A 26,682-nucleotide genomic window follows, 5' to 3' on the forward strand; every position below is an offset into this window, starting at 1 on the left:
ATGTTGTCCAAGTTCAGTGCTAATCCTGCTCTGAGCAGGAGCTTGGACTATACCTGAGATTTCTTCCATTTGAATGGAATACCACTTGTCATAAGCAATAGTTTTTACCTCTACATAAAAGACTTTGAGAAAGTACTGAGAAGGGAAAAAGAGTTTGTCATACTCTTCACTCACCAGCTGACTTTTTTTGACAGTGGCATCTGCTGAGACTGAAGTGTCAGTCTCAATCACCCATCTTAATTTTGCTCTCCTCATTTTTCATTTTGTCTTTTAAAATTTACCATTAAAAATTAATAATTTTTAAATTATGTGGACAGTCATTAATCACTAAGAATTATATATAACATTTTGACTCTTCAACAGAACTGGTTTATACTAGATTTGCTGTAATGATTGATGCAAAAGGATTAAGTTACTAAAGCACTGGCTGCTTACAGGTGAGAGACAGCCATGACAAAGCCATGCTGAGGCCCAGGTAAAAATGTGAGGGAGGACCCAACCAGCTTTAGACTAAGTCAGCTATGTCTAGATTGGTCTATTAATTTAACATACATAGATTTACATAAAGAAAAAAAACAAAACACGACCTCATGTTTACAAGACCAACTTGAAGTAGACATAAGCTCTAAATGACCACAACATAAGTTGTTTGCCAGCATTCCACATTAAAACATGAGGTGAGCGAGACCTAGGTACAAAAACACAGGGAACTAACCATTCTCAAACACCTGCAAAATCTTTCTAGATTAACGTGCAATAGTTTGATAAACAAAGAACAGAGCTACAAGAGAACAAAAATGAATATTAAATTATTTCAATGGAAGTTTCTAATGCGCAAAACCCAAAATCACTGTTCTGAGGCTTAGATACTGATGATCTCTGACATCCTCTTGTCACAGGACACAAAACTAAAGGCAAAAGCATACAATGAGATGCTGAAACATAGTAATTTTAAAAAAGAAACACTGTGTTATTTACTACCTGAAAAAAGCACTAGCATATAAAAAGCTTGCTTTAGCTGCTCTAAAGTAAACACTATGGTGATACAAGTGCTAGGAAACTGACAAACTAGGAAGGTATGCTTCCAGAAGTGGACATAATAAAGTCAACATTTAAATTCTCTGTGGTAGCACTCCTGGCAGAACACTACTGGAATTTCACCAGTCAATTTCTACCCAACTTTTTAATGCAACTGATGTAGGCCTGTCTACCTCTATCACTAAAAAAATGCATACCTGAAAGATTATTACAGCTGAATCACTATACATTCAAAAACACTTTCAATAAGTGGTATTTTCTAATAAAATAATTATAAATAAATATTTAATTTGGTTCTCTCAGGTCCATTTTCAACAGAACATTCAAAACCACTGTCATGACAGATTCTAGGAGACCTTTAAATGAACTTCCTCTACTTTTTATCACCTGTAAAGCTTAAGAATTTTGGTAACAATAAACTTAAACCTGCATTCTGATTTATTCCATTATTTTAGTAATCCATTCTGAAGTAACAAAGTAAGAAATAATGAGCCACCACTGCAACAAGAAATGGAGCAATCTTCAGCTCTTACAAAACCAGTCTTGTTCAGGCAGAATGAGACTCACAAAAGATATCACATAAATTAAGACCAATGTCATGATGGTGGAGAATGATACTGCATTAGAAAAACTGGAAAACTTTTGGACTGTTCTTCCAGCCTCTAAGTTTTCATATAATAGAATGGATATCCTAGGTAAACTCCAAGGAAAGAGATAGCTTAACATGACTTTGGAAGAACAGCCTTTAGTAAGCGTAGGTAAAAAACTAATGGGAGACAGAAGAGACCAGCAACCTTCACAAACCTCAAAAACCTCAAACATTCTTTAAGAAGCATAAAGCTCAAATTATAGTACTGTAGGTAAAAAAAAAAAACAACAACAACAAAAAAGTCTTTGTAGGAACCAAGTAGAGAAATTCTTCATTTTTCTTCTCAAATTCTCTCCCTCAGATACATGCTTCTCGTAAGCTTTCCAGAGACCACCAGCATTCCACATGAATATTTTTCTCTGAATACAATTACATCTGTGAGGAAGTATGTTCTCTCTTTCAACACAACATCACCTGCTGCTAACTATTCTCTTAGTAATGTTGGACAGGAAAAAAAAATGTCATCATCTGTATATCAAATTTGGAGCACATAACTTCTGCTTTAAAGGCTACTGAGGCTTGCTCCCACTCCCCTTCACTGCTTGAGGCAGCTGGGGCCAAGACAGGTTTGAGTGGAAAGAACCACAGAACGAGCAGGTTTTTATTGCTTGTTACAGATGAGGCACAAGAGTCATGGACAGGTTGATCCTCGCCAACTGCAGCACATTTGGCTAGGGCTGTCAATGATTTCCTGCCCCAAAGCAGATTACTAGTCATTGTCAAGGACCTTCTGCAGTTTAAGGAACACAAAAGGTTATGCTTCCCTTCCGAACACACAGACATGCAGGTACCCACATGCTAATTTAAACAGTGTCCAGAAAATGCATGCTGAGCACAAATCAACATGATGATAAAAATGGAATTTTAACGTTTTACAGCTTTTTACTAAAGTTATTAAGTTTTGCTTCAATAACCATTAGCCTTAACAAGGAAATCCATTTGTTCTGATATATGATGAAATAAGCTTGCTTAAGCAAATTAAGACATTACATTCAATATCCTGCTTGTGCCCTTGTCCATCAACTTGTTAGATTGTGAATATTAATGCTATTTATATTCTAAACTAACTTTTAGAGGAATAAAACCAGTAAATGCCAAATTTCAGTTCACAGACTGATTATTACTGAAAAATTCAACATGTCCAAAGCATTGTTACACTAAAAAACCTTTTTTTTGTTCAAACTGCCCTGAAGCTGAAAATGCCTCAGCTCAGGGGACATTTCAATGAGATGGATTACTGAATTGCTTGCATTGCAGACTTCTCTCAAAATACTACACTTTGCTTTAGAAACTAGTTTCATGTCACTGAAAAAGACATAAATGCAGCAATTACCTTCTCTGTCAGCACAGCAGAGAAATGGACTTGTAACCACTGAGGTGTAATTCTGACCCATTATAGAATTCTCTCTGCCTATTCCCTTCCCCCTGCTTTTTTATTTTGCTGCTAGGCACATACCATTTCAGATTCTTACTTTCCATTAAAATCATCTGAGTTTTGTATAGCAGAGATTCAATGTGACATTCCGACATCTGATCTTAATATAAGGAATCCACAGAAATTCTTTAGGTTTTCTAGCATTGCAGTAAATGTTTGAAGCTGCAGTATAAACATTTTTCTGTAAACCTCTAGTATGGAAAATACAAGCAGAATAAGATGCTTTCAAAAGAATCAGACTGATGAAAGAAACAGCCACAAAGATATTCCCACATTCCAGCATACTACCAGCCTGCAGTTTAAGGAGACAATGTACAAAGAACATTTCTAATGATTCACTGGTTTGCTTCTTATAAACATTTGTGAATTGCTAAGAATAAACAGAAATTGGGGAAGGACTGTCCTTTCCATGAAAACAAGCAATATTCCTACATGGAAAAGGTCAGTTTCTGAGTGCATGCAAGCTATCTCACAAGACACAGAGCTGAGTCAAAATGTCACTATCCCCATCCCCCTTCCTGCACCAACCTGCTTTTGTTGCAGTTCTGCTGTCTGAGCACATAGCTAAGAGCTTCCCAGCTCATTCCATGAAAGGTCAGTCAGGTTGGTTTCAGCAGGTTTAATTAGCCCAACTGATTTTGCCTGAACTATATACAAGTCCAAACTATTTATTCCGCAGAACTCCAGGAACGGTTGCGCTTCATCAGCTTTTGAACAATGATGAGCACTTGAGATAATAACATATTTTAACCAGTACAGCAAGATGTGCAAGAGGATACCATACTTTCAGTAAAACCCCGTGCTCAGGTATTTTGGGCAATAAACAGAATCTTTACAAGATAACCACCATCGGTTATCTTGACTCGTTTTTAGCTTCTTAACCATCCTAATGATCTAGGAGAGGAAAAAAATGATAGCATCACAGACTGGTTTGGGTTGGAAGGGACCTTAAAAATCATCTAGTTCCAACCACAAAATGAGGCTCCTTCACATTTCCCTGAAATTATTTTGAACAATGAAAACCAAAAGTTTTAAAAAAAAATCAATTTTATCACATGTGCAATTTTCTGCAGAAGTTCAAAGCACACTATCACAACTTCATATCAAGAGGCTGGAAAAGTGTAAATGTTTCTATTTAATGTGAACACTTCCTAAAAGCTTCTACAGTAGAAATACAAGAGAAGGTAAGAGAAATATTTTTAACTCTGGGAAACAAAAAAAAAGTAACTACAACAAAACACACCTGGGGATTCAACATTACTTTTTTCCCCTCAGCTGATCATTCAGAAAAGCCTGGAAAAGTTAACTGGAAATTGAAGACTACTACTTTACACATTGTTTCTTTTTAATCACATTTCTTAAGGCAGCACTGAGAACCAAATGCTTCCTCCTATTACCGTACATAGCTCCGGTATCTGTTAAATACCACCTTCCTAACCGCTGCACAGTATCAAACCTTTCTGTTACCACCTCCCAAAATACACAGCAAAACTAAGCAAAAATCCCAGAGCTCAATGATTTGAAATTATTACCTTTCCCCTTCAAAAACACCATTTTTAATCATATTTTTAAACACACTCTTATTACAATGTCCAGAAAGTACCCAAAGTATTTAAGCAAAATGGGTTTAAAGTAATAAAATCTTTTATTAGAACAGTACAATTGGAAAAAATGCATCTTTTTCCCTATGCCAGCTTTTAATCAGGTTTAGTTTGCCGAAGTGCTTTTCTTTTAAAAGTTGAAAAACATCCTCATAGATAGGAAAACAGCTATTGTTATTCATAGGAGCTACCTAAAACCTACAAATTTTTATGGATGGGGATTACCCAGTAAAAGGTTTCATTTTTTTAATAATACTTGACCCTAATTCTCACATTAAGACAGTCCAAAAAAGGATACTGAACTCAAACACCTTATCTGAATGATCTTTGCGCACTTCTAAAACCCTATGTATCCAAGTGGAGCAGTCCAGTATCAACAATTAGTATGATCACAAGCATGGATTTTAACCCAGACAAAGAGTTAAGGCAGGAATCTCTGGTATCTGAGATCAAAGGAGACCTGAATGCAGCAATGGGTCAGTGACCAGCAGGTGGGCCAGAGCACAGCTGACTGCAGCCACAGGATGCGCTCATCCTTGACCACACTGCCAACAAAATAATCCAGAAAGGCGAGCATCACTTTGAGGTCAACGAGATGCACATCTTGCTCTACAAAACTCATAGCATTTGTGATTATAAGTCACATCTACATTTTGTCTGAACTCTATCCTTTTCTCACAAGTGCCTACTTTATATACCCAATTATATTTCAGAGCAAGTACAGTTTACAGTCTTAAAATCCACTTAGAAATGTTTCAGGGACAGGGGAGGGAACCAACATATTTGTCTGTATTAGATCAAAATAACAAAGTATTTTGAATTCTTCTAAAGCTTTAAGTAAAACATCAACTATATCAACACCAGAATGTCAATTATCCCTCATTATAATAACAAAAAGCAGCTATGTTTGCAGTTTGTTATTCAGCAAAATACACTGGCCACCACTGTCTTCAAACATACCACAAGAATGAGTTCAGAAGTCAAATGCTTAACTAAAACTAATAGTCAAAAAATCCTTTATCACAAGGCTTGTCAAGAATGATCGGTGGATACACTCAACTTAACTACTTCGTACGTGATATTAAAGTCACAGAGTAAACTGCCAGGAATACAAGAGGAACTGCAAAAGACAACCTATCTACCATTATTAAAATCCCTTCAGAAAAAGGAAAAACATGATTAAAAATAAAGATTGGTAAGGTATCAGAATTAAGCATTAAACTATTTAATACTAAAAGTTAGCATCTTAGAGGCTTTTCTCAGGGGATCAAACAGCAGAACCGACTGAAGATACTTACGTGAAGAAGTCAAAAGGCTGAAGCCTGTTCCATGGAGAAATTCTTATATGTATATAATAACTCACTGAAAAGAGGTACCAATGCATTGCTCTTAAAAGGCAAATAAAACCCAACAGCAAATGAAGGGACTATGAAAAAAGCAGTCAAATCCTCTTCTTGCTGTTAGTATGATCAACAGGCAGTTCCAGCCCACCTGACTTCAAGAACTTCAAGTATATCACAGCTTTCTGTGACAGAAGGGTGAAATGAAACATCCCCCTTTTTGTTGACATTTTGCACATTGCTTTCTTACCTCTGCACTATAATCTAAAGTTTTGCTAGTGATAACACATCTTTTCCCTCCTCTCCTTGATGGCTTACAGCTGGTACAGCACCAATGAAGACTACATTCTGTACATAGAAACCTCTAATAGCATTGAACATACAAATCTGAAAATTACAGAAACATTGACAAATATCAAATGCCCTTTCCCCCAAAATTAAAAAAAAAAAAAAATAAAAAAAAAATCACACATCCAAAGCAGAGTCAGTCACCTAACACATCGCCATAGCCTCCTAACTGACAGTCTGAAACAATGCATCCTCCCTAATACAAAGATCGCAAACCAGTGGCTGAGCAGAAGAAACCTGGCAAAACAAAGCCTGTGTGTTTCAACCAGGAGGAAAAAGAGAGAACTGCTGAGGTATCTGCACCGTTCACAGAAGAAATATTTCAGTTTGCACCACTGCATGCATGTTAGGAAACCGCAATCACAGACTTCAAGAACAGAAAGGAGAACTCATTCAGGATGTATAGAAAACAAACTTGCTCCTATATCAGACAGGATTCTGGGAGAGGCCGGTGTGAATTTATAAACTATGTGAAATGGGAGCAGTTTACCTACTAGGAACAATGGCCCAATAAAAGCCACTCAAAGTAGAGTTAGATAATAGAGTTAAAATGCCTGTAATCACACTCATTCTGACTTCCATTGGCATGTACCAAAACTAAGCAAATAGGAAGAATGACCCAAAACAGAGAAAGAGGTATTCTCACCTAGATAAAGACCATACAGACTGAGCACCCTTCTCTTCAAAGCCAGAAAAACACCTAGAAAAACCAATCTTCTCTAAGATTAGCCCACTACTGCCAAAACATAAGTATTCCTTTTCATGTGACCATGTAATATAGAATGCTCTCCTCCCTAGTACATTTATGGTACCTCTAAAAAGAAATAAAGATGAGATCAGTATTTGAGGAATGTTCTGAAAGGAGATCACACAGGTTACTCTATTTCTAACTATCCTATCCTCTGAAGCATGTAGTTTGTAGTAAATTATATTGTCTGAATATCAATTTGCATTTAAAATGTTTTTTTTTTTTTTTTTTTTTTTTAATAAAAAATACAGTACAGCTCCTTCACAGTTTTCTGCTCTCTTGCTTAAGGGGCTTATTGTTGTTCTTCTTTTTCTACCCAACTGAATCTCATCCCATGTTTACACACGGTGTGGGACTGGTCAAATTAAACAAAGCCAAAGAGGCTGCAACAACCAAGTGAGCCTAGACAGGCCAGGACAATAGACTCAGAACCAATTCCAAGGGAAAACAAAAACTTGGGCACAGTGTTTTTTTTTGAGCATTGTACTGCACTTCTCATTTGGGAGTGGGATATTTGGGGTCCATAGAAATGCTAATATCAAACAGGTTTACTGCTCTCACAGATGTTTTTTTTGAGTCCTAATACAAATAGCTGTTCTAACCTGACAGATGTGGACTCTACACTCAGCTATGGGGCAGAAAGGGAGAGAAAGTACTGAAAAGGCACCTTTAACAGAACAGGCACGCATCTGGATAAAAACTGTTGAATTTGACTTTCAAGGCAATAAATAAGCACATCTGAAGTTCTCAGCACTGATGTCAGGAACAGACAGTATTCATCAAAGCCATGCAAAGCACATCTGTAGTACTGAAGCCTGCCGGGATGGCAATGCCCAGACAAAATCAAAGAAGCTGAAAGTTGTTCCTGCAGTCAGTACTGTAACTATTTCTTGGGAGAACACCATATACCTAAAATTAATCCTAGTAACAATGCTGTGAAGCTGTTTCCCTGTCCAGACTTCTGAGACTACTCTTGCTCTGCACTTCGAAGAAAGACCTCTGTCATTTGTTTTTTAATAAACGTATCAATGTCCAAAGCTCACAGCAGAAATCCAGTCCAGGTTCTCACAGTGCAACCCCATGTCCTAACAGCATGTAAGTCTTCTGTCAACAGAATTTGTACCTCTGCTTCTTACTGAAACTGTGCTCAGAAAAGTCACAGCAATTTGTCCCCATGTTTTTTGTCAGTCATTAGTGATAGAGGGAGTGGGGTGTTCAAGACGACAATAAATAGTATTTCATAATAGATGAGTATCTCTAAGATATGGAAGTTGCACAACTGTGGGGTTTTTAATTCAAGTTTGCTAAAAGTAGAAGATGCAGATTAGCTGTCACAGTAATTCAAGGGCTAGACAAAGCAGGCAGTTACCCTTCCACCTGAGCAGTCAGCGCTGTATACAGGCCTGAACCAGCTCAGCAGGTGTTTGACTCTTCCCATTCAAAAGCCCTGTGAGGAGCTGAGGGAACTATAGTATTGACTCGGGATTGAGAAGGAAAAAGCGTGGGAGACAGAGCTGTGGGAAAGGAGCATAGAAAGAACATGTAGCTGATGCCTGGAGAGAGGGAGTTACTCAAGTAAACTGAGATTACAGCAGCAAAAATAAGCCAGCAAGCAAGGGACACATCTGTTGCAATCAGTCTGAAAAGCAAAACTACACATTATGCTTTTTTTGTGGTCTTTCTGGCACTGCTACAGTGAGCTGCCTAATTTCCCTGGCAGAACTCATCCAGTATCTTCACATTCTGATTACCTTGTCTAAGACACAGCTGGAAGTGCTCCACTCCCAGAGGAGAATTAAAGCTAGGACTTCAGGATGGGAAGATGCAGATAGACAAGACTTTGCCATTCAAGAGCATTTAATGTGTGTGCTTTAAACCCACAAATATTACCAGCAGGTTCAAGTACCTTAGTACAAAAGTAGCATTTGAATATGGTGACCTCAGAACAGAGAAGAACATGCATACACACAAAATCAAATCAATCTAGGTGTGAGGAAACATAGTATAGGATTGTAATGGGAGGAATGAGTCATGCTATACAGCTGGTTCCAAACAACTGCACTCACTGGTACCTTACTTACACTACTGTAACTCATTCCCCAAGAAAGCAATAATATTGCTAAAGCAAATCAACCCAGAACAAAGCAGGAATAAATAAAGCAGGAAAAATGCTGGGTAAATAAAAGCTTATATTCACAGGCGTAGAAAAACCTTGTACAAACCAGGCAATTTTCCATTAATGCTTCTCTTTTTTTTAATTGTTGAGTGACTGATGCAGTTTTTGGTGGTTTTCAGCTCTAAAATTACTTGCATAAACTGTAATGTAAGTCTTGTCCATGTCTTCAGCAACCAGTAAATTGCCTGTTAACAGATCTACCTTTTCAGGCTGGACAGCTCAAGCAAATCATTAAGATTTCAGCTTATCATCTGTTATCTTCATTCATAACATCAGCTATTACACGTGTTTCTCAACTGTAAAACAGGAATAAAGGGTGAAGTTCTCTTTTCTGTACTCTGAAACCTACCCATTAAGGATGCTCAGGAAACCTTGTTATGCGCTGGCACAGATCTACTCTGTGCTGCAGACCCAAGGCAGTGGCAAAGCTTTCCTTTGCTGAGGCACTGAATAAAGGGCTATGACACTCCTCCCTCCCATTTTCTGTTCAGTGTAAGGAGAGCTGAGGGGTTAAGACAGATACACAAATTAACATGCATCGTCTTCTCCATGGTAACTTTTCACATGTGCTGTTTTCTGTAGATCAAATTGTGATGGTAAACACAAGGTAATTCAAGCTTTAGCATCCCCCAGTGAAAGAAAGGTAAACAATTTTATGTACTCTCTAGGTACCACAGGGTCGGAGCATTCACACGTTACCATGGAGCAGCTCTGAGCTATTATTCATGTGTCCAACCCCACAGTCTTTCATTCTGACCAAAGAAGACAAGGAGAGGAATTTGCATGAGCTGACAACACTGGAGATGAGATTCAGAGCAGTTAATCTCCTGCAATAACCTAACACAGCCAGATTATACTTTAAACCAAATAAAAAAATCTGTTACTAAGAATCCTAATGACAAAAAAAAAACAACACACACCATAAACCAACTTTCAAAGATAAAATGATGCTCTAGAAGGGGTCTTCATGTTGTAAACAGGGGTGGAGGAGAAACCACACAAATGAATCCTCTAGCCATCGCTAGACTTGCACTCTAACCCAAGCCAGGGGAACACAAGTGAGGAAGTATCCCAGGAGGAGTCAGGAGGACTGAGGATTCTGCTGTTCACGTTATTAAAACGTGCTTCTAATTTCTCAGACTACAAGCTAAAGCCTGTAATAATGTCACTTGGAAAACAGAAGGCTGAGTGAGCATCTGAGGGTGAAAAGGAATGTTTTTACAGGCGCAGTTAGTAAATACCACTGGCTCCTGCAGACATTCTTCCTTAAATGGAAATTAACATTGCTTTAGGTTAGGGGTAAAAAAACCTCCTGGTACAATAGAAGTGATAGGCTGGTATTAACCTTTTAGCACCAGCAATAAAAGATACAAAAATCAGCAGAAGACTTTATATACATACATGTATTACTTTTTGTTCAATAAATATTTGATATCCTTCCTCTCTTCTGCCATATAATTCTTGTCTGTAGATTTGGAACAGTAAGGAATCCTAAAGTCTCTCAAACACCATTAAAACAATGTGGAAATAAAAAGTCTCTCTGCATATCTATGACTAACTGTAGGAAGGCACTAGACAATTTCAAAAAAAGGAAACTACTCCAGATAGGATCAGAACTGAACCTTCACCCTGAAGTTGAGCCAAACTTTATTTTGGATACTGAAATAACTCTGCATTGCTTTGATTTTATTTTTACTTCCTATTTTTTATTTTCACATGCCCCCCTGCAATTGCTTTTTCCAGCCAAGAAAACAAGACTACTCCCTCCTCCAAGATTCCTAACAGATTCAACAACATGACAGACAAGGGCTAAGCCTCCACAACAGCTTAAATTAGCCCGTGTCCATTCAGCCATGTTCCAACTCTTCCTCTTTCTCACTCCTGCCTGCAAGCACCTTCCAGTCCCTGTATCACTTCTCCTGACACACTGGCAAGCCATGAGTAATTTACCAACAGAAAGCTACCTCTATAAAAAGTGAAAAGTCTTTGGTACACCTTTGTCTAGCTAACCACAGGATCAAAAAAGTGCCAGGGTCAGCACTGACAAGTCAAAGAAAAGCAAGGATCCAAAGCACCATGGGCATGGAAAAGGTTAAACTCTCACAAAATTAAAACCTCAGCAATTCAAACAACAGAAATACTAAAGTATTCACCTAAAAGCACATACTAATGTGGAACATTATTAACTCCTTTTGGATATAAATAGTGTCCCTGACAATAGTAATCATCGGCATTTCAGGGGAAATAAAATATTTATTCAGATTTCAGAGCTCTAACACATGGCCAAGGTGACTTCTTGAACCTGCAGGTTATACTGGCTACAGAACAGCTTTCCCCTTGTAACCTATACAGCTGCTATACAGCTGCAACCTATACAGTTGCTATGTGGCAACAAGAGGACTACTATTGAGCTGCAGAGCTCATCCATCCAACCACTGGAAGTGTCACTACCGTGCCACGTAGCCTTGTGTTATGATTCTTAAGGTAAAAAAAGACCATCAGGTGTCAAGTACAGAATAAATTAACGTGCTGCTCCATGCTGCTTGGTTCCACTCACAGCAGCGTCACTGTAACTGAAAGAAAAATGTAACATAAATATAAGTAAGGAGGATGGAAAGACAAGACACTTAACAGGGCTCTTCCCCGAGAAATAACATGAAATCAGAAATACCTACAGATAGGTCAAAAACCCCAGCCTCATCTTGTGCTTGTCTTGGAACCTGTACTGCCCATTCTTCTGCATGCACAAAGTTTACCTATATAATCCCTTGATCCTGCTGTAAATTAATTCACCTAACCTCAAAAATGTTATTTCCTGATGTGCCACTTCCCCTTTTATAAAAACACGTGTCCACACACAACAAAGAGGACAGGACAACGACAGGAACCACTAGACCTGGCCTAACTGCTTGTGACATTTTTATCAAAATACCCTTTCTTGGCAGAGATATGCAAAAATGTCATTAAAGTATGTATACCTTGCATACATAGCATTCCTCACATTAGCAGTTTCTCCTGCTAACATATGCAAGCAATTTTAAGAAGAAATATCCATTGAAATCAAGACCACAAAGATCGTAACACGGCTATTACACTATGCCCTATGTACTAGGGTTTAGATATTTCCTTGTGCTGTAAGTTTTCTACATTTCTGTAAATGCAACTCCTTTTTCTTCAATTAGAGGTCCACTCACACCTCCATGACTTCTTTAAATGGTACTTTTGACATGGATTTATAATAAGATAAAAAGAAAATATTGTTAAGTAGGCTTCAGTAGTTTATGCCTGAAGTGCAAGTCTGACCTAGAATCTTTTCTGGCTGCGAATCTGAAAATGTGAAACAGCTAGGGTAACACTTGGCTATTTTTATTTATACGTAACAGAGTACCGTATTAACTGGAATTGAAATAACAAAAGGATCTGACTCTTCTGTAGCTGTTTTTCAGTTTATGGTTTGTGTCTGAAGACTGTTTTAATATGTGTAGAGAAGGGAGGGAGATGTAAGTACATCTATGCCCTGTCATATCAAACATCCACAATGGCTTCCACAGTCATTCACCACTGACAGGAAATACTTCAAGAAAGGGTTTCTCTTAAAAGTCCAGTTAGCCATTGTAAAAAACTTATTGGGTCACTGACAGCAAAATATTGCCTTGCAAACAGTGTACAAACTCATTCACTTATGCATCTCATTCCAAAATCAACAAATACATTACACCAAAAAACAACAAACAAAACGCCATACAGAAGTGAAGGGCTTTAGAGCAGTCTATGTAGAAAAGCAGTCTTCACTGGGGATCTTAGATAACACCTTAATGTCAGATAAATGCCAAGGATAATACAGGTACAAGGATCCTGTTGGGATGACAAATTAGATGATTCTTCAACGCTCCCTGCAGCCTTATTTCTAGGATTTTATAACAATAAACTCTTTGCAGTAAAAGTTGTGGTGGCAACACATGTAACAAATAAGGGTAACAAATCACAACAAGAACATATTTCTTCCCACCAACCTTTAGGCATGCATCCCACATAAACCAACTAGAGTTGCACAGTAAATTGGGAGAAGCAAGCATAAACAGCAAGGCAATTCCGCTATCAGACCATCCAGCATGACTGGAACTGCAGCTCTCCAGCTCTTCATCAGAAGATATAGGCACATGCATCAAGAACTCCCTTAAATTACATTTTTCCCCTCCTGACCTTACCTCCAGTTGTCTGCACTCTAGTATTAACTTCAATTACTTCTAGTCTATCATTTCATATCTACTGGAGAAACTGCGATCCATACTCATTTTTCCTGCTTGGTTAGTCAAAATTACTACTAGCTTTCTTACAAACTCTGCCTTCCTAGTGACACGAGGTGTTCACAAGACAACCAGAATGACTTCTGTGATGAAGGTCTCAAAGATCCTGTTAAAATCTTATGAAAAAGAGATCTGCTAAATTGCACTGCCTGTTCTTTAGTCAAAAGAATTAAGTAACATAGATTTCCCATTTACCTGGAATTAGCATCTATCCAGCTAGCATCTGCTGCTCTAGATTTATGCTCCTGGATTTACTTTTTTAATTATAATCATAACTTTATACTCAAATTCTCTGAAAAACTCTCCAGTACTCCAAGATTTCTTAGAAATTGGTACTACTGGACCAGAGATTACTTTGGTCAACTGCTTTGAAAACAACTTATCTGGACATGCTCATATCCAAATGTTTATCCTTACTGGAGATGAACTAACTCCTGGAAAATCCTCTTTTGACAGGAGTACTTCCTCCCGTTTCCACCAGGCAGGAAACAAAAATATTGCTTGGACACACACTCCTAAAAGCAAGCACTCACCAATGCAGCACAATACTACTAATCTAACCAGAATGACAAAAAAACACGACTTGGATTATAATTCCTTGAGGAAAAAATGGCATGTTTAAGTGAAGTGTGATCCTCCAAATGAAATGCAGCACTTGGCTACAGCCATGCTACCAGACCTCTGAACTACAAGGATTCATTTAAAGTATCTAAACACTCTGTTTGAAAGATACACTTTATTTTGCATTGTAATGGGCTAACAGCATACACAGTCAGTAACTCTACCTTAAGTGAGAAAGGCAATCAAGAGGCACAAGCTCCAATACTAACACCATCATAGCCGATGGCTGATCCTAGCACCAGTCTAAAGCAGTCGGTTTCATGAGAATCTCCCCTGGCAGATGAATGCAGAATCCTGGAAGCAGGACAGGTCCAACCCAATCTGCAGTGCTCACTGATCTCCGTAACAGATGCTGCTGTGCTCTTCCACAGGAAAGATGGTGAAAGCTACTGGTTCAACCTGGGTGTGGAGCCAAGTGTTGGAAACACTGGAGACTTATCTGACTGTGCTGGCTTTGATACATTGTTTATTTATAAGCTTCTTTAAAAAGAGATACAAGAACTGTAGGGTTTTTTTTTTTGTTTTTCTTTTCAATCAGTCCAACAGTTTGTTTTATTTATTACACTCCTACAGTGCTTTTAATTTGTGGTTTTCTTCAAATGCCACCCTCCACTGAGCTGCACTACTGGCAAAACTAAACATGCTGAGCTTCTACTTTCAACAGCACAGACTAAACATTTACCTCTATTTGCCACAAAGCACATGCTCTGGTATAGTCTATTCTTAAAGACAAAATTTTAATTGAAGTATTTGTAAAGAATGCCTATTTTGAAACACAGCTTTCAATTGGTCTGTGAAACCCTTTGGCAAGGATATTGTGCATTCCTAGGAGGATTTAAATTAGTTTGCTGCAGAACAAAACCTGGGTTACGGATAGTAACTTGGATACAGTCACACACACACACAAAAGAGAACATTCTCATTCCTCCTGATCTTTTTCCTTTAAAATCACAACTATCAACATGCAAAGTCCGTTTTAATAAGATAATGTGAGGGGCCTTCTTTCCTGCAATACTGTTTCTAAACCAAATTAAACCTGTTTGTACTTCTCCAAACTACCACAGAATCTAACTTTGTAAAATCCTAAAATACTTGAAGGTGAAGCTGTTAGTTTTGAACTGACATTTGAAAAGATAACTTTACATTAAGAACTGGGATTGTACATCTTGATTTCAAATGCAGTTCCTGATTTTTAACAGGATTTGAGACATGCTTGTCTTCAAGATAGCTTATTTGTTCACCCCAGTCTGATTTTTCCCTTCAGCCTATCAGTAGGGTTATCAGTATAAAAACAGCCCTTAACATAAAAAAAGAAACTTAAACCAGTCTCTTTAAATCAAATCTCCTCAGTATTCAGTTCCCATCTTCCAGAGAATCTTCATATACATGATAATTAGTCTCCTGAAAGGCTAAGGCTTAAATGTCATTTCTTTGTGGTGTAAATCCTAATTATTCATAGCAAATAAATTAGCGATACTCTTTTACTGCTTAAAGCAATGCAGAAGCTTGAAGTAATCATATAACTGGCAAAAATTAGGAGTTCCCAAAAAAGGAAGTAAAACTTCATTCTTCACATTCCAGTAGACTTTAAAAGGGCTCCATTAACACTAACGGGGAAAGGGGCAGTGACCTACAACTTTGCTTATGATCCAAAACTATTAATGAAGTCTGAAGAATAAAGAGTAATGGGTAAAAGAGTAATCCAACTTCTGTGATGTAGCAGGAGAACGAATAAGCTGTGCTCTAATTTACTCTGACGAGCAGCACATTATGGCTGCAGAAGCAGTATGTTAAAACAGACCATCTTTCAGGAGTCACATTCTTTGGAAATGGCTGATTTCTGGGGATTCTCACGTGACCTTTAGTTTAATAGCAGAAATAGTTATTAAGAAAAAATAAAAATAAAAACCAAACAACTTTTCTTACACTCAAGTCACAGAAAAAGAGCTGGGAGGGGGACACCGTATTTAGCCTTATTTGACGAGGCGACCATAAAAATTGTACGGATTTTAGGACTGCTCTAACATTATAATTGAACACTATGATTTATGCCATTTGCAAATTTTACATTATGGCTATCACATTTCTTCACTACTGGAAGATAGAGCTAACCTTGAGAAACTCCCTCAAACTGTCCAAGAAAAGAGATTTTTAGGCATCTCAATAGCCAGCTCTTGCCCCTAGCACACGCTTTACTGATAAATTAAAATACAACATTAACATTACCTTGAACTCTCCCCAAACTGCTTTTGGGTCCCACAATTAGATCAAGCACTTCATTCACAAACAAGCCATCCCACACTATTCTGATTAATAAAGCAAGTGCAGATTTAATTTTTTTATTGCTCAAGTGTAAGTTTTGTATCAGCATGACTAAAGAGTGAAATCAAAATCAAAGGACAGACCTCATTTTCAGCCTAGGAACGAATAAGCACTTCACCATCAGAAAGTATGTATTTGAGGATTCACACTGTCCATTCAGAGAAGCTAAAAAAATCTAGTTACACACACACACACACCCCAGCCATGGGCAGGGACACCTCACACTGGACCATGTCGCCCAAGGCTCTGTCCAACCTGGCCTTGAACACTGCCAGGGATGGAGCACTTACCACTTCTGTGGGCAACTTAAAACTCTGAATAAAGAACAAATATTCTTCATAAAATACCAGAGTAAGTATTTATCGGCACAAAGGCGGCAAATAACTTTTATCAAAACAAACACTATCAGAATGATTAAGACACTGGGATGAATTTGAAAACTTATGGTATTTTGGTATTGGTCGGAAAAGCATTTAACGCTGTTGTTCACATTCAAATTTAAACCTCAAATATCTATAACTGAAGAACAGATATATTTATATGCACATTCCACAATTCACCAAGATTAGGAGTCTCCTAGATGGCTGCTGCAAGTAATACCAGAATTCTTCAAAATACTAGAAATATGTGAATACATATCTATCCAAATAAACACTGACTATTTTTGTGACTAGAAATACTTTTGGTTCTGTTAGCAATTAAAATGCTTCAGTGTAAAGAATGAGGAACAACCTAAAAAACCCCCTTATTTCCTACTCATAATTACTGCATTGGTCATACTCTTTCTGGATTCATCTTGATGCCATCGAGAGAACAGCTGAATTAATTAAGCTCCCTAGGACCCTGAAGCATCTGGAAAGAAAAGGATCTGAGAGAAAGGTAAACTGTAACTAGATTCTGAGAAAGAATCATCTGCCTCAATGCACTCTTCTTTTTCCTTACCAAACAAGCAAAAAACCCAAACCGCAACACTCTCTAACATGCTTCTGAGACCAACTCCAGCAAGTAGAACCAGCAAAAAGAAACTTCTCTTAGATACGCTTCTGCTCAGTTACAACAAGGGCAAGGAGAATCATAGAACAGTTAGGGTTGGAAAGGACCTTAAGATTATCAAGTTCCAACCCCCCTGCCATAAGCAGGGTCACCACACACTAAACCATGTCAGTCATGGTACAACCCAGCCTTGAACACTGCCAGGGATGAAGCATTCACAACTTCCTTGGGCAACAGAAGTAGTAAATAATTCTCCCTTTACCCACATTAAAACATGACTTAAGTACAAAACATAATTTAAGTGCAAAATTGGAGTAATTTCTGAAATAAAGTGACCAAATTAACTGGAGGAAAAGAAACTAGAGAGGGTCTATAGGGCAGGACTTGCTTAGTCTGCTGAAGAGGAAGTCAAAGAGCAATTTAATAGCAACCTAGAACTATTTGAAGGTTAAATGACAAAGATGACGGAGCCAGGCTCCTCTCAAAAGCAGCAGATGATATACCAAAAGGTACAAAATGCATTAACTGGACACCAGGAACAATAGCTCAGTGGGAGGGCAGTACAGCACTGGGTCAGAACACTTGGGCACAGTGGAACCTCCATCTTTAGAGGTTTTCAAGCCTCAGCAAGACAAAGTCATAGCTGACCTGATCCATGGCCACTGAAAGTACTGCTCAGAGACTTCCACAGGCCCCCTTCAAGCAACAAGCATTTACAGAGCCAGTGGGGTTGTTCGATTTCTTTTTTGTGCCCTGTCCCCCAAAACTGGAAATCAGAGAATCATAGATTGATTTGGGTTGGAAGAGATCTTAAATATCATATAGTTACAACCTCCCTGCCATAGACAAACCTCAGGGTCCACTTGGCTTTATTCTTCTTACAGTCGGGCAACAGCCAAGATTAATACTTCCTTCACATGATGATTCAGACATAGTGTTCTGTGATCCGAAGCCCTGTGCAAAGAAGGATTCAGACACAAATCCAAAGATGCATCCCAAAAAACATGCAGAAGCAAACAATTTGGAAAAAAACAAATTCAAGCAAAATAGTAAGCAAATGCATTTCTAAAGAAGAATGTGTAGAAAAGTTCTTCTAAACACGTGAAGGAAAAGCCAGAGTTTCTGGTTCGAAGCAGCCAGTTGATATGCTACTATTCATTAGGAGAACAGAGAAAGACAGATTGTTTAAAATTCACAAGCTATCTGGACAGATGCATACTTCATCCTGTAACATTTGCTCACCAAGTTACCTGCCTCCAAAAAGTGAGCTGCCCTATCCAAACGTTTCTTTATTGCTTTACTGCTCCACTTCTTACCCTACTGACCATACACATATATACAAATGCACACATATATATACAGTCAAGTCACAGCTCGTATCACACACCACAGAACAATGGCTGTATATTGAGCAAGGAGTTCTGAATGCACCAAATACAATGAAGATAAAATTCTGAAGTATTTGTGATGTGACAGTTCGCTAAAATCAAATCAAAGTTGAAAAAATTGGAAATCTCACTTCTTTGTGTCATTTATTTTCTGCTGTTTTCTAGCAATGCATTCACTTGTAATACATTTCCTTCTGTTGCATATTAATTGGCACTCTTTTTCTTGGCCTTCCATTTTGGAATTTCTAAGCGCATTATTACTGCTGAAAGCAGCAACTTTCTCACGTTAAGAAAAGGAATAATAAACAGGACTCACACATTAAAAACTGTATAGAGGAGAAAAAACAAAACAAAACAAAACAAAACAAAAAAACAAAAAACAAAAACACAAAAGGTTATTTTTACCACTACTTCCCCAATAAAGAAAGGTGTTATCAACCCATATAGCTGGCAAGCCTGCTCATCTTCTAAAGATAAGAGACAATCTGCATGCTTTTCACATAGGTACTCTGCAAATCCTATTCTTTGCATATGGTTGCTTGTTCTTAGTGAGAAGCCAAGGGACTTGTATAGCCTTTAACTATTGATTTTGCATGGCACTGAAACAAGACCAACGAAGGGTATTTTAAAATATATACTGGATGGATGAGTCCAATTGTCTTTTCAGTACACACGAATAAGACCAAGCTTCATAATTTAACAACCTACAGTAATAACAATTTCACACCCATTTTTCCCCCGATTTTGAAAAGCTGCTTTCCTAGGTTGCTGAGCAGGACTTCCAAGGAAAGGTGACACAAATAAAGATAACACAGTAAGGATAAATATCAATTTTTCAGAATTTCATAAACTGGATTAGAATTCGTCTACAAAACATATTATTACTTATTGAAGACTAAAAGGCACCTCCACCATTAAACTAACCTGTTTTTCACAATGATTTGGCATACAAGGCACAACTGTATTTTCATTATGAAGTAATTTCTCAAGATACTTTACCTAAATGTCTCAATTAGACAGAAAAGAACTGTTTGATGAAAACAAATAAACCTGCAGTCAATAATTACAATAAGCAGTGGCTGCACTGACAAAAGCAGATCTACACCAGAAAATAACTGATAGTAAATATTTTATTAAAATTAGAAATCGGTGACAAAAATAACAAAAATCTTTGGCCAACTCATAGTTGCATAAAACTGGTAAAGCCTGTCTTTGGAATTAAGGCTGCCTTCAAATTAAGTTCAAGTAAGAAAGCACACAGCTCCATGTATTTCAATTTTACTCAGTTCTCAAAACAAAAAACAAAACTTTATGTCCTAGCAGACATTCACACCTGGATGTGACATGCCCATTCCTGCTACAATATGCTACTAGCAGGTACACCACAGTGATTTCCAGTGTGTAAGCTTCACACCACCTTTCCCACTCACTATTTATTACCAAAGGATGACTACCAAGGGACTTTTTATGAGGACAAAACAGGCAGCTGCCAAATGTCTGAAATGGAAAAGCAAGCAATGAAATTCCTTTTGCCTGAATTAAAATTAAAAAAAAAAAAGTCTCCACTTGTTCCTTCTTGTTATCTTTTGTCCCAGTTTTGGTGCTGTTGCTGATGACATACCAACAGCGTAAGTCACTCCAACAGAGAAACAACTTTAAATGTAACATGACTGTGGACTGAATCCCTGACAAGTTCTTGTTATGTCCACTAATGGCAGCAGTAGACATCTAGCCCTATTCCAAGCAGGAACTGACTCAGCCATATACTCCCTGAAGATCAAGGGATTCAATCCAACTGCTGTGTATAAAGCATTCTGACCAATAGATGAAATATTTAGAGGATAGGATTATGTTCTGAACAATAAAAAGAGGCTTCTGGAGATAAATGGCTTTTTTACAGCTCTTAGAAATAAATCCACCTTTCAAGGACAGTTCCATCTTCTGAAAAGGATTGGTCTTGAAAGTAAAAAGCACTCATCTATAAACTCATTAACATTATAAGCAGCAAATGCATTTAAGCAGAAAATAAGCACATTCTTGAAAAGCTTCCCAATTAATAATAATAAAAAAAACAAAACCAAAACTAAACATCCATGATTACACATCCACTTATACTGCAAACTCTCAAAGGTGATAAAATGTTTGAGCAAAAATAAGAGCAACAAATAAAAACAACAGCTGCAAGTGTTTATTTTATTCAAACCACTCTGCAATTAATAAACTAATTTTTAATTTAAAGACAAAATCCACACATGTATTTTCATCCCAACACTACCAGTCCTGTGATCCCTCCTAATGCATCATCTTTTCTGGGTAACATGTAAAGATCTCCAAAATACCCCTTCCTCTTGCTACATTCTCTTCTCTCCACCCCACCCCCCCCACACATTTTCAGCTAATACTCTGACATTACTAGCCTCACTAAACTCAATCCTGCAAATTCCTGACATTCATGTCTTTTTAATCTGAAATGTAACTTGAGGAGATGGTTAACATTTGACCTTTGCTCTACCTCAGACATACCTGCAGACAAAAAAAAAAGTCCAAGGCATGCCACATGCATTCAGTCTGAAAGGATGTGTTATTTTAGAGTTCCCAGCACACAGCCTTTAAAAAAACCCAACCCATTAAAACTTCAAAAGGTAATTTAATAAACATTCCCCTACAAGCATAGTTTTGCATGAACATTACAAGCTCATGCTAAGAATGAAGATCTAAAGCAGTAAATAAGATATAAATCCCTAAAAGTATACACTTAAAAGTCATGGTGAATTTAAGAATTAAATGGCTACCATACTAATGAAAACAGTCTCATTTAATTAAATTGGATACTATGGCAAAAAATGAGCAACAATAAATCATACATTGATTACAGAAGCAGACACGGTACTTAACAGGCTATTAAAAAAATTAGCCAGAAACAAATTACTAAGACAAATGGAGGATCAGGTTAGGAGAAAAATCAGAAATAAAAAAGCAGGCTCTTTCTGCTACTATCTGCTTGCTCTAAATGAAGCCAAGCAAAGGCTCAAATATAGTTTCCTGGATCCTATTCTTTACTCTTTAAGAAAGACGTTTTAAAATTGAACCTTAAAGATTATTCTAGCTTTTTTCCCACTCTCCTACTTTTCCTTCATTACACACACAAACACAAAGAATAAGGGCTTTAGATGCTTTCTATATGCACTTTAAGGAGGCTACTCTTTGTTCCCCTCACTAAGTGTAGGTTTGGGTTTTGTTTTTTTTCCTTGTTCTATTTTAGGAAAAAGATTTACTACAAACTAAATCCTTTCAATGATCAATGGGAAATGTTGTACTAGTATCACATATTTTTACCTCAAATGAACTTGTTCAGGCATACAGCCCTCACATCCTTTCTCCTCTTAATTACTAGTGCACACTACTGCCAGTATCTGGCAATGCCAGAATTTTGAGGGAAGAAAGAAAAGAAAGGGTTGGAATACCAGGGATGAACATGATTGTTTAATGAGCCAGAGTCTCTTTGCTAGGAGATAGTCCCCATTTGCTGTTATCTCTATCAACTTCAGGCATTTGGTTTGTCACAGAGTTAAGGCATGACTGAACATGCCATTTTGAGATTGTTCTTGTTAAATAAAACATGCAGCTACAACTGATAAAAGGAATGTCCTCCTACAGACATGATGTATGACACCTAAAATTTTAATAAAGTACTTCAAAGTAAAAAGTGAAAAATAAGGTAATTTGCTTTTGTGTTCAATAAATCTTCACTTTCACAGAAATGCACATTTTCAAACCAACCTCTACAGGCAGCTGCTGACTCATGAAAACAGACTAGCAAACTTGCCATTTTCTCAGAGCAAAACATTTTAAGCTACAGATTTCCATAACTACAAGCCAAGTAAACTGCAAAACCTTTGTTTCCAAACAAGCTTCCTCTGCATATTAAAAACAAAACAAAACAAAAAAAAAAGTGCAGACAGACTACATTCTATCAAGTCTTCTTTGGAAGGACTGTCAGAAAGAAAACACGTCTGTCCTTCCTTCTGCCCATAGCTGATTCAAAGCCAAGCCCCTCCAAATCAAAGCAGCTGTACTTACTTGGGGTCAAGCCTAGATGCAGAGCTTATTTCAGAGTCAGGTAGCTAGCTCCATGCTTAAACATCTGTGACCTACCACTGAATTCTTGAAGCTTCTTTGTCTAGACAGGCTGCTTCCCCCTTCACCCAGTCCACTCTTGCACATCCTATTCAGCACATTCAGCTCCCCATGCAAGTGCCATTCCCTCTAAGCTCACTTCTTACACCCCATCACCTATGAAGTTCATAGCATGCTGGCTCACAAGCAGTTCATACACATGAAGAGAGCTAGAAAAGTATGGTCCATGCTAAATTCTAGATACAAGGCAGCATCTGTTAGAATCATCCTTGATTGCAACCATTTTACAGTGGTACACAAGCTCCCACTTCTGTATAACTTCTACAGCTATGTCCCAATGAAGAATAAGCCTTTTCTTCAGCATCATCCAAATGAAACTGAATAATCAAACAGGTATTTTGAGCTTTGGTCTATTTATTATTTTAATACTAATACCAGTAATATCTAAGCTGCATTTAGAAACTAATGAAAAATGTTTTCTTTTTTTTTTCTTCAAGCTTATCTATAAACGGAAATCCTAATGGTAAAAAAATATAGATCCTTTCCCCTACTATCCTGTGATATTTTTAGGGGGTTAATTCATGATTTGTTAGTGCAGTTTCCTAATAAACAGTGCCCAAGTGGAAGAAACCATCCCCACTTGGGATGAGAGATACAAATCATACAAATGAGAGAAAAATCTGAGTTCTGTAAACTAGATAAAAGCAGATTATAATGGAAAAATTCCACTCAGAACATGAAAGAATATTTTACATGCCCTACTTTCCTTTTGCTAATCAGTAACTTTTGATATGGACAAAATACCAGTCCAACAACAGATCCTGGTTCATACAGTCCCTTTGAACTTCAAGAAGAGTCCTGCTATGCAGAACCAATGACTGTGGCAAACCAACTATAACAGAAAAGTCTCTTTAGCTTTTGTTTCAGCTTTAGATCACTACACTAAACTATCCATTACATAAATAGGATCAGTTCAACATCTCAAATTCATGGTGGACTAAAGAGGTACATTTTAGATGCAGGCTCATATAAATGAAACCAAGCTAATTTTCACATTTTAACTTGGATTCATACACATTTATATTAACAAAATTTCTGGCCACCTGTGTTTTAAGAATGCAAGTAACATGCTTTCTATTTCAGAACCTATAATTAAAAATCAACTTGACTGGAACATGCTTTTGTTTCTTCCTTCTCACACTCAAATTCTGCTGCTCTATTTTCTCTTTGTCATGTGCTTGCCCCTATTTTTCCAATACAAGTTTTTGTTTGCCACATACTCACTTTGCAAGTGTCTTGGAAAATTAAGGGCCAATCCAGTCATCTAGCCATTGCACATGTAAAGCATTAACACTTACTGCAACCCAGCTTGGTATTTTTTCCAGGATTCTTTAAAACAGTTTATCCGAGTGTCAGAAACTCCAAACTCATATGTGAGTATGAGCACTGGACACATCATACATTCAAGACAAAATAGAGCAAAAGAAAATAAAGATAAAAATAAATCAATGGATGACACAAAAGAAAAACATATAGAAAACACTACCAAAAACCCAACAGTTTTCTTCAGGTTAAGTTACTGACTAAAAGTTCTAATGTTCTAGTAGTAAAAGAATTCAATCTGTTCTAATCTTCTATTTCTTCACTTTATTTACTATGTTAAAAAGCATAATGAACAATGATAACATCAATGAAGCTAAAATCATAGACGTGGGCACTTGAATATTCAGTAGTTTGCTTGTTAATAAAACCTATTACAACTGAAGATGACATTACTCTGGTAAATAATCCACTCTGAGAGCCAGCTTGAATACCCCTGCATCCCATTTCCATGCCCACATGTCCCAGTACCTCACCATCACGGTGCTCCCAGATCAACCCAAGTGGGATTCTAAACTAATAAACTGTACCGCCTTTTAAAACTCTGTAGGGATGTCTACACTCATCATAATGGAACAGATAATTCAGTGATACCTTGCAGTGTAGATAATTCAGGCTTCAGAGCTCAGTCTCCAGTCAGAGCCAGCTAGCACCAAGTGCTGAATGCTTTAGAACACAAACATGTCAACAACCTCCAAATCTTTCTAAATAAACAGAAAACAAAATTGTGAAGAACCAAAAAGGGAAGTTGAATGGTAGCTGGGAATATTTTATGTGTGTATAAATATATTAATGTATCTATTTCTGATTTCTTGGTTTGATTCTCAAACATTCTTGCATCTCAAAAAATGTAATATGCTGTAAGACGTGGTTTGTGGTGTTCAGCTGCTTAGCAACACCTGCATTCAAACAGCCTCCAAGAAAGTTTGACAAAAACTGATCTGACATCTGACGAGCTCAATTTCTTTATAATTGAAAGGAAGAAGCAAACCCACAAAATGGGATTATATTAAAATATCCTTTTATGGTTTAGACCAAAGAAGACTGTCAGATAATGGGATGCTCCTCAGTTTCTGCCTCAGGCTAAAAATAACTCCTACATTATGCTGTAAAAGTCAAGTGCCTGAGGCATCTTTCGTTCATGCAAGATAATTACAATGCACATCATCTTCAACAGGATACAAGATCTCTTTATGCACAATCACTGTGAAGTTTTCTTAATTTTTAGTTCATTTCCCTTTTCCAAAGAATTACCTTTAGGGTTTCTGTGTATTCCTAGCCATAGGAGGCCATTAAAAAGTATTAAGGACTCTGTCCTTTTTCAATTATTTCAATTAGTAACAAATCAAGAGTAAAGAAAAATAGGCTGAACAGGAAATTCTTTCCCAGATGTGTTAGGACCAACTAAACTCTAGCTATGCCATTATTCAGAAGTATTTAAATGTAGGCTCCTAAACGTTCAATTGTCAAATGCAGGCCCCTAATTTAATTGTTAAGCATGCTCAAAGTGCCCACTTCCAATATACTTCACTGGAGTGAAGCACTTACTAGAGTACTCAGCACACCAAATACATGCTACTTACTCAAACTTCCAAATCTGAAAAGTTACCACATTTCTGTGTTTGTTAGAGTATTTCACACCTTTGTGAAAGAAATGTGAAGACTTTGTGAAAGAAGTTCTTCAACAATGTAACATGCTTACACCCAGACCTCCAGCAAAACGCTTTGCCCACTGTAATAGAAACTTCCCTAACACCCAGTTCTGCAACACCCTTTAGAGTATAAGTGCATGCTCTTCCTGTCTCATTTTTTTTTTCCTCCCCAAAGCAGTTTACAATTTCTATGCTCAAACATCATGAACAGAAATGACAAATCTGTAAACTAACAACGTTACGCCCCAAACACATCCTTTTACGTCTTCTCAGCATACTGCAGCAGAAATTAATGCAATTAAAAGGGGTTGCTGGCATCGATACCAACAGGAAGCACCTCAATTCACCACACCTTCACCTATTTTTCTTAGAGAACAAACCCAAAGGACTGCTCTGAAAAATTTCGCTGTACATTCCATTTTTAAACCATTCAGCATGCCTCAGCCTTTAGAGATCTTTGTCGCTTATGTCTAATTTAACTGACAGAGTTATACAATTATCCTTTGAAGCACAACATTACACACACACAAAAAAAACCCACCTTTCA

The 26,682-nt window shown here is 37.4% G+C and overlaps 1 protein-coding gene across 6 annotated transcripts in view; it reads right to left on the bottom strand.

The window, feature by feature from the left end:
* PAWR (pro-apoptotic WT1 regulator) overlaps positions 1-26,682 on the bottom strand; it is a 79,084-nt gene that overhangs the window by 39,303 nt on the left and 13,099 nt on the right. The window lies entirely within an intron of this gene.

This window comes from Pezoporus occidentalis, unplaced genomic scaffold (genome assembly GCF_034315485.1).
Source record: "Pezoporus occidentalis ecotype Australia unplaced genomic scaffold, CSIRO_AGI_Poc_V1 ctg17, whole genome shotgun sequence".
Taxonomy (NCBI): Eukaryota; Metazoa; Chordata; class Aves; order Psittaciformes; family Psittacidae; genus Pezoporus; species Pezoporus occidentalis.